Genomic DNA, 14,131 nt, shown 5'->3' on the forward strand with positions numbered 1-14,131 from the left:
AATTCTTTCCACAAACTTATTGCATCAGTGAAAACTTCATTATAGACAAAGAGACTGAATGTAAATTCAATTTGCTTCCAGATCTATTTATAAAAATATCAGCTTTGACTGACAGCTGCTTGGTCGTACATCAAACAATATTGGAAAAGTTGGGAGAGGGCTGGGTCCAACCAGGATCTTTCATGTGACTGAGACTGACCATAAATAATTTACAAAGCTACAGAAGAGTCTCGTACAAATTTCAGTTTTCTCATAAGTTATACAGTCCCAGCTTCTTTGGACTGTATGCGAACATAAATATTCCAAATGCTAAGGAAGTCATTCTTTCTTTTAATCAGAACCCCATACTCAAGGGTTTTCCCCCTTTCTGGATCACTAGCTGCCCTTCAGAAATTATTTGGGACTATTTTCCCTATCAAGCAGGAAGTCTTCATGTGGGACACCAGCTGCCCCCACAGCCATCCCAGAGTGAATGTTTTTTATTTTCACCATGAGTTTATCTAGATAACTGAATCCAGCTCCCAGATCCTCCTGTACATCCACGTGTCCTGCCTCCAAGAGCCCCAAGCCAAGGTCTTTCATATACTTTCCACACTGGGAAAGCCCTTAGTTCCCCTGTTCAGCCCTCTACCAGGCTACTTGTCATGATGTTTGGGATAGACCTGCTAAACATAAGCTGTCTTGGTGGTGTCCCCTCACCAAGGGGTGGTCATGCCTGACCAAGATGGTGGCCTTCTACGATAGTATATACTGACAGCACTGGCAGACATAGGAAGGCAACTGATGTCATCTAGCTGGACTTCTGCAAGGCCTTTGACTTGGTTCCCTGTCACATCCTTATCTCTAAATTGGAGAGGTATGGATTTTAAGAGTGGACTATTCGGTAGATAAGGAATTGATTGGAAGGTCACAAACAGAGTGTCATGGTCAATGGTTCTATGTGCAGGTGGAGGCCAGTAACGAGCAGAGTCCCCCAGGGATCTGTCTTGGGTCTGATACTCTTTAACATCTTTTTCAATGACATAAATGATGAGATTAAGTGCACCCTCGGCAAGTTTGCTGATGATACCAAGCTGAGTGATGGGGCTGATACAGCAGAAGGAAAGGATGCCATTGAGAAGGTCTTCGATCAACTCAAAAAGAGGGCCTTTATGAAACTGATGCAGTTCAACAAAGCAAAATGCAAGGTTTTGCACATGGGTCGAAGTAATCTTATGTATGTTTACTCCATGAGAGTATCCCTGCTGAGGACTTAGGGACTGTGGTCGATGAAAAGGGGTAGCAAAGTAAGGCCAGCAGGTGGGTGATGACTCAAGGCCTGCTGCAGATAGGGCTGAATCACTTAGCTGGACAGTGCACGAGGAATTGCTGAAAGGTGGCAGTTCATTTTGATATCACAAGAAGTTCTGAAATCCTCTTTAATTTTCCCCTTAGAAGAAATCTTAAAGCTTCTGAAGTTGTTTTTTTTCAGCTGGGGATTATGTTAAAACAGGTTGAAAATGCCCTCTGGAAGGTGAGGTCTTTCAGGTCATTCTGTATTTCTCTCCCCTAAGGATCTAGCCAAAGTGTTCTCCTGAAACTTCATTAAAGTGTAATGAAAAAATGTGGTGAAAGTCAATATATGACCACAAAATGTCTTCTTTAGGGAAAAAAAAAAAGTAAATCTAGAAAACTATACAAACACAAAGCCAAAAGAACACCTTTCTCTTCAACTCCCCTAAGGTCATTTTTCTAGATATCCCAGTTGGAGAAACAAGTAAGCTTCTCCCTGTTTTCAGGTAGGGGAACACTGTTAGCTTCTGCCCAAGAAAATTATCTTCATCTCAGGCTCTAGTCATTGCTGGTTCATTTGGTTATGGGCTTTTCTAGTTGCAGAAGTAAGAGCTGGTCACCAGATTTGACCCGTGGAGGCACTGAATCATAGAATCATTGAAGTCAGAAAAGACCACTAAAATCAACTAGGCCAACCATCATCCCATCACCACCATGCCCACTAAACCATGTCCCTCATTGCCACATCTAGATGGTTCTTGAGCACCTCCAGCAGTAAGCCATCTCTCCTCTCCTCTCCTCTCCTCTCCTCTCCTCTCCTCTCCTCTCCTCTCCTCTCCTCTCCTCTCCTCTCCTCTCCTCTCCTCTCCTCTCCTCTCCTCTCCTCTCCTCTCCTCTCCTCTCCTCTCCTCTCCTCTCCTCTCCTCTCCTCTCCTCTCCTCTCCTCTCCTCTCCTCTCCTCTCCTCTCCTCTCCTCTCCTCTCCTCTCCTCTCCTCTCCTCTCCTCTCCTCTTCTCTCCTCTCCTCTCCTCTCCTCTCCTCTCCCTAAATTAGCTCTATTTCCATAAAGTCATACAAGTCCAGCAGTATAAGTGAGATAGGATCCAGTCCATGGCTCCTTATTATTTAGAGGAATGGGTGGATATAGAGTTTCCAGAATGACCTGGAACAGGCAAGAAACCTTGCCAAGGCTTCCCTTGTTCATCCTACAGATCCTATAATCCTGACTCTAATCCTCCCCTGTGAAAAGGTGAGATTAGCCTGGGTCCCAGGAAAGATAACTCTATCTATTGTTCAAGTTATACATTAAAATTCAGTTTCCTCCCAGGGGATAGCATGCATGGATATTGCTTTTTTCCTCACCCTAATTAGGAAAGTACAAGAGAATAAATATGGCTGATTGTTTGCTAACTGGAATAGCAGGGCCACCTTCTTCCTCCTGACTGCTTTATTGGTTCTCAGCTCCCCTGCATGGCCACAGTGACTGAAGGAAGGGAACCTGCTCAGGCCCTGGGGGTCATGGTGTCTGTTAGCATGCTGAAGGAATCTGTTAGCTCCTGCTCCTACTCACACTGGTGCAATCCTGAGTGTGGGGCCAATTCACCCCTCTGGCACCCACACCCTTCTCCCAGAGGCTCTCTGCTTGTTAGGAGCAATTATTTTAAATGGAATTATTTTTATATTCACTGTGACCCACAGTACCTATGTTTTCTCTTCCTATCCTCGGTGGATTTCCCTCACTTGGCTTCTCAAGACACTTGGTGCACGATGGAGGCTTTGTGTGGTGCCTGCGTAAAAGTCTACTTGTCTTCAGCAGGAAAAGGCCAGTTTCAGAGACAAAGGTGAGCAGATAAGCCTTCCTGGTGAGCAGCACTTGATAGAAGAACTCTCAACAGAAGAACTGGGAGGAGATGACAGAGAAGCAGTCTGCATTAATCATAGAATAATAGAATAATAGAATTGCTGAGTTGGAAAGGACCATTAAAATTAATCTAGTCCGTGCAATGAACAGGGACACTTACAGTTAGATCAGGTGTTCAGAGCCCCTCCAGACTGACTTTGAGTGGGAAGAGGCATCCACCACCTCTCTGGGCAACCTGTTCCAGCGCCTCACCACTCTTATCATAAAAAACTTTTCCTTATATCCAGTCTAAATCTCCCCTCCCAGATAAAGTGCCACTGATGTGACACTTTCCTTTTGTCAGCAGGGCTCTATGCTCAGATGGAGACAATAATAACTTGGTGTCTTTTCATTTCTAAACCAAACATGAAAGAGACCTTTGAGATCAACTGGAAACCCTGCTGATACCTTTAAAACAAATCCATGGGAAGAATGCAAAGCACTATCCATAATATTTATTTTTCACAGCATAACTATCTTTTGGGAGGGGGAAAGGCATGCTCATTAGCAGTACAAATATACCAACATGTGTTTCCAAGCTATTAATATGGTGGCTAATGTTAATGGAAATGCAATAGAATGAGATTATTTTAAAAGGATGGCATTTAGTACAGTCAGAAAAAAAATACATTAATGAAATTTTAATGAGAAAATCAGCTTGCAGTAATTTTACACGTAATGATTATTTCCTTGATTTGACTAGCACAAATGGCTTTGTCTTTGGTGGGATGCACTTGAAAGATGTGCGCTCGAGGACAGTGAACAATGCATTACAGTCTACATCTGTGACTGTACTGGAAAAGAAACATGGTTTGGGTTTTTTTCCTGGATGGGAAGCAAAATCCTGACTACCTCCTTTTTTCCTGAAAAGCAGGGATGTCTCTTAGATGTGCTTTGGCCACTGGTTGCTTGTCACTTATCTCAAAACTATAGAATCATAGAATTGTTTGAGATGGAAGGGATCTTTCAAGGCCGCCTAGTCCAACTCCTCCACAGTGAACAGGGTCACCTAAAGCAAGACCAGGTGCCCAGAGCCCCGTCCAACCTGACCTTGAATGTCTTCATGGAGGGGGTATCCATGACATTTCAGCTCTTGGAGTCACCCACTCACATTCTATGAGCTGGAGTGAGGCTCTTGACTTAAAGCACCTTGTCCTCTAGGAGCACGTGCACCTATTTAGACAGTATAAAACATATTATACATGGAATCTATTATTGTATCTACGTGCATACTTGATCACACCTGTCAGGGGTTCTCTCTTCACTATGAAGTCATCAATGCACCCACCTACCTCTGTGACCATCACAACTTTCCAGCAATGAAGCTGATCTGGAAGAGATGGAATGCTGTTAATTGAGCTGAATGGCCAGGCTCTCCCTAAGATCATGAGGGAGTTTTGCCTCACTGGTCTGGAATGCAAGCAAAGCAAAGAACAAGCAAGTGGCATTTTGAGGGATGGATCAGCGCGGTTTACATACTGAACACAGCAGCCCCAGGTTAGATAGCTTGGGTTTGCCTCATCGCATCCCACAATAGTCAAGAGGGGGCACTCAAGCAGGAGGAAATCTTCTTTGTCCACTAGAGGCAGCATTGCTGTGGTCCCCTGCTTAGATCGTGTCCTTCTGAATCTCACATAAATCAACGAGAAACTGTATCTAAGCAGCATAGTTAAAATTGTACCTATCTGAAAGGACACAGCCCCAAAAGAGGCAGTTCTTGATGTTCCTGACATCCAGAATATGTTCTCATCCTCTCCTTGTCCACCATGGCAGTCTTTCTCCTGCTGCAGCCACTGCTGTTACAAGATTAATGTACTTGGGGCCAGAAGGGAGGCAATTGTCTAGTCTGAGCTCCTTGACAGAGTAAAAGGACGTTTCACTTCCTACACTGAGCTCACAGCTCCTTGCTGAGCTAATGCACACATTTTGGGAGGACATCCAAGTGCTTTCTGAGCTTGCCAGTTTAAAAACAAGAGACGTGAGAGTAATCAGGAGTGGTGCTGCTGAGGTGTCCTCTTTTTATGTCCTGGTCACACTTTGAAGAATAAGTAAACCTAAGCCTTATCAGACATAAATGATTTGTTAATTTTATGTGCAGTGCTTTCTTCCCTCTGTTGCTGCTTGATCAGACCAACAGTAAATGAGCCCTGTTTTGGGCTGTATGCGTTGGCAGGCTGAAGTCCAAAGTGTGTGATTTCCTGAGCTTTTCTATTTTCATGTTTTTTTCATTCTAGATTGAAAAAGGTTAAAGTGAAAACCGTAAGCCAAGTTTTGATGTCTGAATTGCAATGACTGGAACACACCAAGATAGCTCCAACCACTTGGAAATTGCAATGCCCATAAAATCAAGTAGGCACCTCTAACATTCCAAAGTCACTGAAGCGACTCTCCATCATTGTGTTTTCCCCGGTAGATTTATTCTCTCATTTGCTTTTGTTTGTTTTCTTTCTGGTGTACTATGAAATTTAAAATTAAAGCTCTGCTTTGAGAGGAAAGGAGTGTAGGAGATGTTACAATTTGTCTTCACTACTGAAGCAGAAGGGAAAAATGCAGTGAAGATGCTGTTTGTCACTGCCCTTTAAGCTAGTGTATATTACTCTGAAAGGTATTCCACATTGCATGGAGCCTTCAATATCTTTTGCAGGATTGCTTCAAGCTCAGTTGCTTAACCTTAATTTTTCCAGCAGTTCCTTCTTAAAAGCAATTCACATGTTAGGAAATAACACTGCAAAGACAGACCATGCAGAAAGACTTTCCCATGTCAGCAGTAGCATCAGTCACAGAAGCACAAGGAAATTGAGGGGTTTTGCAGAACTCTTGCCTCCCAATGTAGGCAGAGCCAAAAACAATCAAGCAACGCGTCACCAACTCACCACAATTTACTACTACATCTCCTGTAAGTTTTATTTTAGTGAAATGTAATTCCACTGGATTTCATTTTAGTCATTGTCACAGACAAATAAATAAGTTAGTTGCGTTTTACCAGCTGAATTTTCTTAATGTTTTCTTAAGGTCCAGATTCAGCAGAGTTCCTAAACTTGCATTTAATACTCAATGGATATTAGTAGAATGATTTGTAAACATTTCCAAGACAGAAAAATGTGTCTGATCAAAATCCCTCTCTTCTACAGCAATGGGAAACAAAGGGAAACACGGAACCTCTTCCATTTGTTGCTGTTGGTATCTCTTTAAACAGACAGCTGGACTTTGCAGCAGCAAAACTCATGACACTAGCAGTGAGAGGTCTCTCTGCCTGCCTTACAGTTCACAATGCAGATGTTTACATCTAAGCCACTTATTATGCCTTTATTTACAGCCAAGGAGGAAACCCCATGCAACTCCACCCAGACGGGGACCACACATCCACCCAAGCTTGAGACCCACACTGTGGACACATGTGGGAGTGAAACCCCTAAGGAGGAATCCTAAAAGCTTGATGTCATGGCTTTGTGGCTTTTGTTGTGTTGTTGATATTCCACATCATGACATCATGTGGTGTGGTGAGAGTTGAAGAGTTAATGCTCCAGCTCTGTGGATCATCGATAGTTATGGATATGCCTGCCTCAGAAGAGAAGAAGAACTACATTCCCCAGAGGGCTGTGCGATGCTTTGCATTTTACGTGTTTACGTTCAGAGGGAAAGATAAAAACTTTCTGCAGTCACGGGACTCTCTCTTCCCTTCGGGATCAAGCTCAGCAGTGGGTGTTTGTTGCAGCCGTCCGCCTTCAGTGTCAGCGTAAGGCCTTCGGTTTATCAGACGCTCTCTCTTGCTCATTTTATTTGATTCATTAGCCTCAATTCCAATTATATTGTATTAAATTGTGTTATTTTGCTTTCTGATATCTTATTTATTTATATAATTATTTATATAATTAGCTTTCCTCCTCAGATTGTTGCCGCTGTTTTGTTCCTAGGCCCATCTCCCTTCTCCTTTTGCCTTTTCCCCCTTCCCCTTCCCCGGGATGTGGGCCTGTGGGTCTCCTGCCTCAATTTTCATGGTACTGGGTCAAACTGTCCCGCAAACTATTGACGCTTGAAATACCACAAGATTTCAGCTTTGAGTTCATGCAATTGATTTCTTTCTTCACTGAAAAATTGAAGTGGGTTACCGATAAGGGCAGCGTTTCTTCCTTCTTAATCCATTTGAAAGAGGCAGGTAGTGCTGCAAAGCTGTTCTGCTCAGAGGATTTATTTGTGTTTTCAACACACTCTGAAGCTTCAAAGTGCTGTGCAAGTATTACTAGGGCTGTGTTTTCAGGGCTGTCCATCACTATTCTTATAGCTGCTTACCTGAGGATATTGCTGTCCTTTGTAAACATCCATGAAGCCCATCTTCTGAGGGGTCATTACCTGTTCATTCCCAGACACTTTTAAAATATCTGGAAAAAATAAAACTGTGTGATGGTTTTGCTCTGGGTGAAGCTGCAGTGTTGCATCCCCAGCCTTGAGTCCCATTTCTTCTTAAAGAAAATGGGTAACTGGGTACTCCACATCGTTTTCTGATGACCAAGAGGCAATTATCATAGAATCATTAGAGTTGGCAGGGACCTTTAAAGGTCACCTAGAACAACTCTCCTGGAATGAACAGAGGCACCTACAGCTAGATTAGATTGCTCAGAGCCTGGGACAACATCTCCTGTTATCCTGCTTGGCATGATGAGACCTAAGGTGATATGAGAAAGATTTCAGAATGGTTTTGTATGTATCTGGTTAAATCTCTTTCTTGAAGACTGCAACTGAAGATTTCTTCCATTAAACCTGTAAGAAAAGCAAGTCCTACTAGCACAACACTGCCCTGTACCACCATGCACTTCTGCACTCCAGCTGCATCATGTCCCATGTCAGAGCAATGGACTGTGACAGTACCCAATGCGGCAGGTTTGCCTATGTTTGCAGGGAACATTTCAAACAGGGCAAAGCCTAGCCCTCCCTTTTGCTTGATTATATTTTTCACCTGTAAACTTCACAACTCTGTATTTGCACTTGGAAAACACTTCTCTGTGTACCTCTCCTCACTCTCAGCAAATAGCCAGAGATGGCATTGGTTTTATACGAGTTTGCATTTTGATCCCAGGTGGAAAGAGCATCTAAAATGCAAAGCTGACCTTCTGAAAATGAGGCCAGGAATTACTCCTCTCTTATATTTAACTTCTGATTTACCACGCGGTATAAAGATAAATTAGAGAGGTTAATTAGGAAGGCCCAGAATTCTGTTCATCACTGAGCTATGTGATGATGGATACACCTCGCCTTGAGGACCCTGAATATGCTGACACACAGTCTTTTCTGCATACCAGCCTAACAGCACCTCTATCACAATAAAGAACAGGAGGAGGAGATGGTTAGAGTAGCCAAGCAGATCAGGAAAAACAACCAGCTAAACTGAGTGCTTTCTAATGTAATGCATTTATGTCATATTCAGTAAAGTTTGCCAACAATTCCTGGCCCCTCTGCTTCAAAGATCACAGAGGCATCTGATTGGAATAATGCATGTCTTCTAAAAATCCTCCTTGAAAAAGATTTTCATTCAAGTGTGCAATGCATAGATGTTTAGGAACATCCCTTTGTGGGTTAGAGTGAAGGGGATGGCCACCAGCCTCAGCTGCCTCAGAGACATATTGCTCGCCCCCTGCCACAAGATGCAAAACTCATCATCCACAAATGAGCCCTTTCTTCTGTCCCAAAAGCAAATAAGTGAAACATAAATAACTCTGATCAGCCCTGCTGCATTCATTTTCTGAAAACAGTTTTGGGCTCTGAAATCCAAGCCCAGGTTGTTCTGTTTAGTTTTGATGTTTGTTTGTTTTAAATGAAATCCAAGCCCAGTTTTAGATATTAACAAAAGTGGTCATGTATTCAAGGGTCCCCAGGAACATCATCCCTCAACAAAGTATGGATTTCATACATCTGTTATGTGAGGAGTTGGACTCAATGATCTTGGAGGATCCCTTCCAACTCGGGATATTCTATCATTCTGTAACCCACAGTTGCTTGTCCAAGGTGAGGCTCCTGAGGGCCAGAGGTAAGAGTAAGTCAAAGATAGGAGAAGAGATCAGGACTGTAGTGAGGAATGGATAAGTGTGGTGTCATGTCATGGGAAGATGGGCAGAACAAATCAGTGAGATAAGTTGTCATGAGGGTAGAAACTTCTCTTTATTTTGAAAGTAATTTAGGATTTGCATCTGACATGTGAAAACCAGACTAGATGAAACCTTGATTATATGTTGTGAGAGTACAAATCACACAAAGCATGCTTTATATGTGATTGTTTATTTGCTCATAAAAGAGCAGCTCCAAGGAATGTGTGCATCTACACTGCATCTGTGTTTATTCCCAGGAGTCTGAGCTTTCCAGTTACAGAAGAGATGCTATCAGTGCCAAAAAACCCTTTTTTTTTTGTCATGCTAATGCTCCATCACTGGACATGTGTTCTGGCAGAGTCAGCTTGCTGCTTCCCTCAACATCTTGGCAGAGCATGTCAGTAGAATAATTGTGTGAATGCAACATCGCACATTCTGAGAGATGTTTGGGGGTGTCCTGTTTGTGTGTCATATTTCACATAGGGTGTCAGAGCCAAGAACCTTCTCCAGATCTTTCCAGCTATGTCTGGCACTGGCCACCAAGCGCAGCTTTATTTGCAGCAATGATGTTCAACACACTTTCCCCCTTTACAGTCTAGTTTCCCTAAACTGCAAGAAAAAATGTGATGTAGGAGACGTTTCTATCCAATTCATATGTAAGAGTGTGGTGGCAGAAGAACCAATTCAGACAGGGGAGAAGTGCAGGGATGCATGAATGTTCATGAAGGGTTTCACACTGGTCTTCCCAGCCTCAGCTAGCAATACTCAGGGTTAGTGTCTGGATACAGTAAAGGTCAGGGCCCTTTCCTACCACATCCTCTCCAAAGGTCACTCTCACATGGTCAAAGTTCCGGCTCTGGCCTGACAGGCTGGGAGAATCTCCCTTTTCTAATTGGGAAGCACCTGTCCCAGCTGAAACCCTCTATTCCCCCTCAGTTGCATCTATAGTCCTCATGAGCTGTTCACACTTTTGTATGGAAAACTAGACAGGAATCACAGAATTGAATGAGGATATAATTTCTGATATTTAATACCTGGGGCATCACTGAGATATCTGATATTTGCCAACATGTTTGGATTGAGCAATAAACTACTCTTGAAACTTCGTGCCAGATTCTGCTTTTATGTGTTCTGAAATAAAAGTTTCAATGCAGTCTTGATGTTCACTGGTTTTACAGGGAACTAGACTGCCAACTTTAGTGTTGCATATGGCATTTTGTTATACCAACTATCAGGTATTTACAGGTGTGCAATTTTATGCCTAAAGTTAGTTTCCACCAAGCTGTAGGCACTTGCACCTGTGGTGCAGATTCCCTACAAACAAGGATCTTGGGTGGAATAGTAGAGTACTTGGAAAGTTGCACTGAGGTCTGAAAGATCCTTGCAGAAGTGAAATTTCTCCCTTGGCTGTCCTACCTTCAAGTCATAAAGCAGTGTACTATGTTTGACCATTACCTGCAGAGTCCCTCAGAAAATAACTTTCACATCCTGTTTATGGAATTACATTGGTGCACAGTTCCTTCCTTAGGATGTTATAGAATTTATAAAGAACGTGTTGCTGATCTCCAGCTGATGCAAACGCTCACTCTTATATTTCCAGTACAAACAAAATCTGCTCCAATCCCCTATCTGCTTCTTTGTCAAGTGCCCATGAAGCCTCAATTATCTAGTTTAAAATAGCTGTGGGTTAAGAGCACTTGAATTTTTCATATTTCTTGAAGAGTAATGCAAAATATCTGGCAGGTTTTGTCACTTTGCTCCTGTTCAGTATCATCTTTTACCATGTTGGTGACAGAATACCAGATAGACCCAGGAAAGATATCTACTCATAAACAAGCTGTTGAAATAAAAAGCTGTGAAGAAAAGGCTTGGCCATCATCAAGTAATGACCTTCATTAGCTGAATTGTTTTTATATTTTAAGTGAATGGATGAATTATAGTTACTCATGATCGCCAAGACAGAGATTAGAGAATGTATTAATGTATTTTGCATGGTGTAAACTGTACAACCACAAAAGGAAGTACTGACTGTCTCAGACAACCAGACAGTGTTTCTTTTGTCACAGTCAAATGTCATCACCTTGTTTCTTCTTAAAATATGCTTCACACTTCAGGCTTTCATGTCCACATGCCACCAGCTTGTCATTGTTTATAATACAGTCACATCTGCCATAGCAGTGGTGGTTTTGGAAATGTTTTACCTGACTTTTAGATGATGAATGTTAATTGGGTATTTATTTACAGAATAAAATTAAACTGAAGCTGAATCTTAATGCACGGTTTACATAATCAGCTTTGTTCTGAGCTGGTGAGCTCTTTCCCAGCAATTGGGCCCCTTCAGTTATAGTGGCATCAAAGAAGCAGCCACTGAGAATGGAGATTAAGCAATTTCCTAAGGCTGGAAGTCTTGATGAGAATCCATTATTCTATATTAGAATCCCATAATTTCTGCAGATCAAAGATGTACGTTAGTGCTTTGGCATAGGCCACAATCTGAAGGAAGATGATCAATTTGCATTTGGAAAATATTTCTGCCAATTACACTTTTCTAAGAAATTGAAAGTTCCGTGAGTTCACCTTTTGCACCTGCAACAAGAATGAAATTTATTGTCTTGGGCAATAGACAGGTTGAAAGCCAAACTGGGTCTATTTACAATGAGTTTGGTGAGCTTTGGTTGCGCTATTTGTGCTTATAACCATGTTGCTCCATCTTGTTCATCACAGGTTCTGCAGAGGTCTTGCCTCTCTCCATCATGTCAGGTAGCCGTGGACCTAAATTATTGTTTTCATTTCAAATCTATGCTCAGATTTGAATGTTGAAAAAAAAGATGAGTAGTCCCTTTCCAGCACAGAGGTTGAGTGAATGACTTTCCACTGTATTCGTGGCTGATCCTGTGAACTAAAATGTACACTGAGAAGATCACACCAGGCAGAGCATGGGCTTTATCTGGTGCCACAACTTCTGGAGGATATCCCCAGCTTCATGAAAACGCAAACAAACCCCTGGGAAATCTGGCTTTGGCAGGAAGATGGAGCTCAAAAAGCTCAAAAAGTTTTGACAAAAGTACTAAACTGCTCTTTAGGGACAGGAGTACAGAGTGAGTCTGCTAAGACAAGTGCAAAATGCCAAGGTGAGTGTTACATGAAGACAGTACAAAATCAGCTGTTTTAGACTGCCTTAGAAGAAACAAGAATGGGAAAGTCAGCATTTGCGCAGAGCCCAGCTACAGGCTATAATCCAATTACAGGGAAGCAAAAGCCTGATGGTGACCTTGCCAAAAAATCAGTTTTCCAAAAATAGCCTTGACAAATGAGTGGTGTAAAAATAAGGAGCTAATCAGCAACAATAAGAAGGAGAGGGAGAGATAGAACATTTCCCTCTGCAAAAAGTAAATTATGCAGCATAAGAATGACATCCATCCATTTCAAACCAGAATAGCAATCAGTTCTCAGAAACTTGCAAATCAATCAACAGGCAAGGCAAAAGAAGTAAAGCTTATCCTATTTTTTTCCCTAAATCTGACTATATGTTATGATAATTACCAAATTGTCACTGTACATACCATTTTTCCTCCATATTTACTTTAAGTAAGCTGCAGAAGCTGTTCATACAGCTTCTACAACACTCACCTAGAGAGGGGAGGCAGAACAAAAATGAATTGCATACTGTGATGGCCTCACAGAGGGTAAGTAGAAATGGTCCAAAGCAACGACCAAAGCATGAAGGGCTCACAATTCTTGGTTCTCTCAGGAACACCATTAGTATTCAGAAGAAGTAGTATTTTCCCCTGAGGATCCTACATGTGTTCCTGACAGTTAAGCTCTGCCCAGACTAACTCAATTTTGTTCGGAAAGCAATAATTTCCTCTCACACTGGAGAGCTCTGATTCAGCTACGTAATGAAGGCATTGCACACAAAGCAAAGCTGGGAACTGAGGTCAACATCACAAGCGACGGACCTCATAGATTCATAGATTCATTAGGTTGGAAAGGACCTACAAGATCATCTAGTCCAACCATCCTCCTATCACCATCCCTACCCACTAAACTACTAAATCAAATCCCTTAGCACCTCATCTAAACGCTTCTTGAACAGCGCTAGGGATGGTGCCTCAACCACCTCCCTAGGCAGGCCATTCCAGTGCCTGACCACTCTTTCAGAAAAAAAATGTTTCCTCAAATATAATCTAAGTCTTCCCCGGTGCAACTTGTGGCCATTCCCTCTCGTCCTATCGTTATTTATCAGGGAGAAGAGGCCCACCCCCTCCTCACCACAACCCCCCTTCAGGAAGAGCTAGAGTGCAATAAGGTCTCCTCTGAGCCTCCTCTTCTCCAGACTGAACAATCCCAGCTCCCTCAGCCGCTCCTCATAAGACTTGTGCTCCAGACCCCTCACCAGTTTTGTTGCCCTTCTCTGAGCACGCTCCAGGGCCTCAATGTCCTTCTTGTAGTGAGGGGCCCAAAACTGAACACAGTACTCGAGGTGTGGCCGCACCAGAGCTGAGTAGAGGGGGATGATCACCTCCCTGCTCCTGCTGGCTACACTATTTCTAATACAGGCCAGGATGCTGTTGGCCTTCTTGGCCACCTAGGCACACTGCCGGCTCATGTTAAGCTGAGCATCAACCAACACCCCCAGGTCCTTTTCCTCTCTACATTCTTCAAGCCATGCTGCCCCAAGCCTATAGCACTGCATGGGGTTATTGTGGCCAAAGTGCAGGACCCGGCACTTGGCCTTATTGAACCTCATTCCATTGAGCTCAGCCCAGCTATTCAGCCTATCCAGATCCCTCTGAAGGGCCTCCCTACCCTCAGGCAGATCGACACATCCTCCCAGCTTGGTGTCATCTGCAAACTTACTGAGGTTACATTCAATCCC

The sequence above is a fragment of the Cyrtonyx montezumae genome, unplaced genomic scaffold (genome assembly GCF_038088225.1).
Source record: "Cyrtonyx montezumae isolate F1298 unplaced genomic scaffold, pur_monq_1.0 scaffold_3, whole genome shotgun sequence".
Classification (NCBI taxonomy): Eukaryota; Metazoa; Chordata; class Aves; order Galliformes; family Odontophoridae; genus Cyrtonyx; species Cyrtonyx montezumae.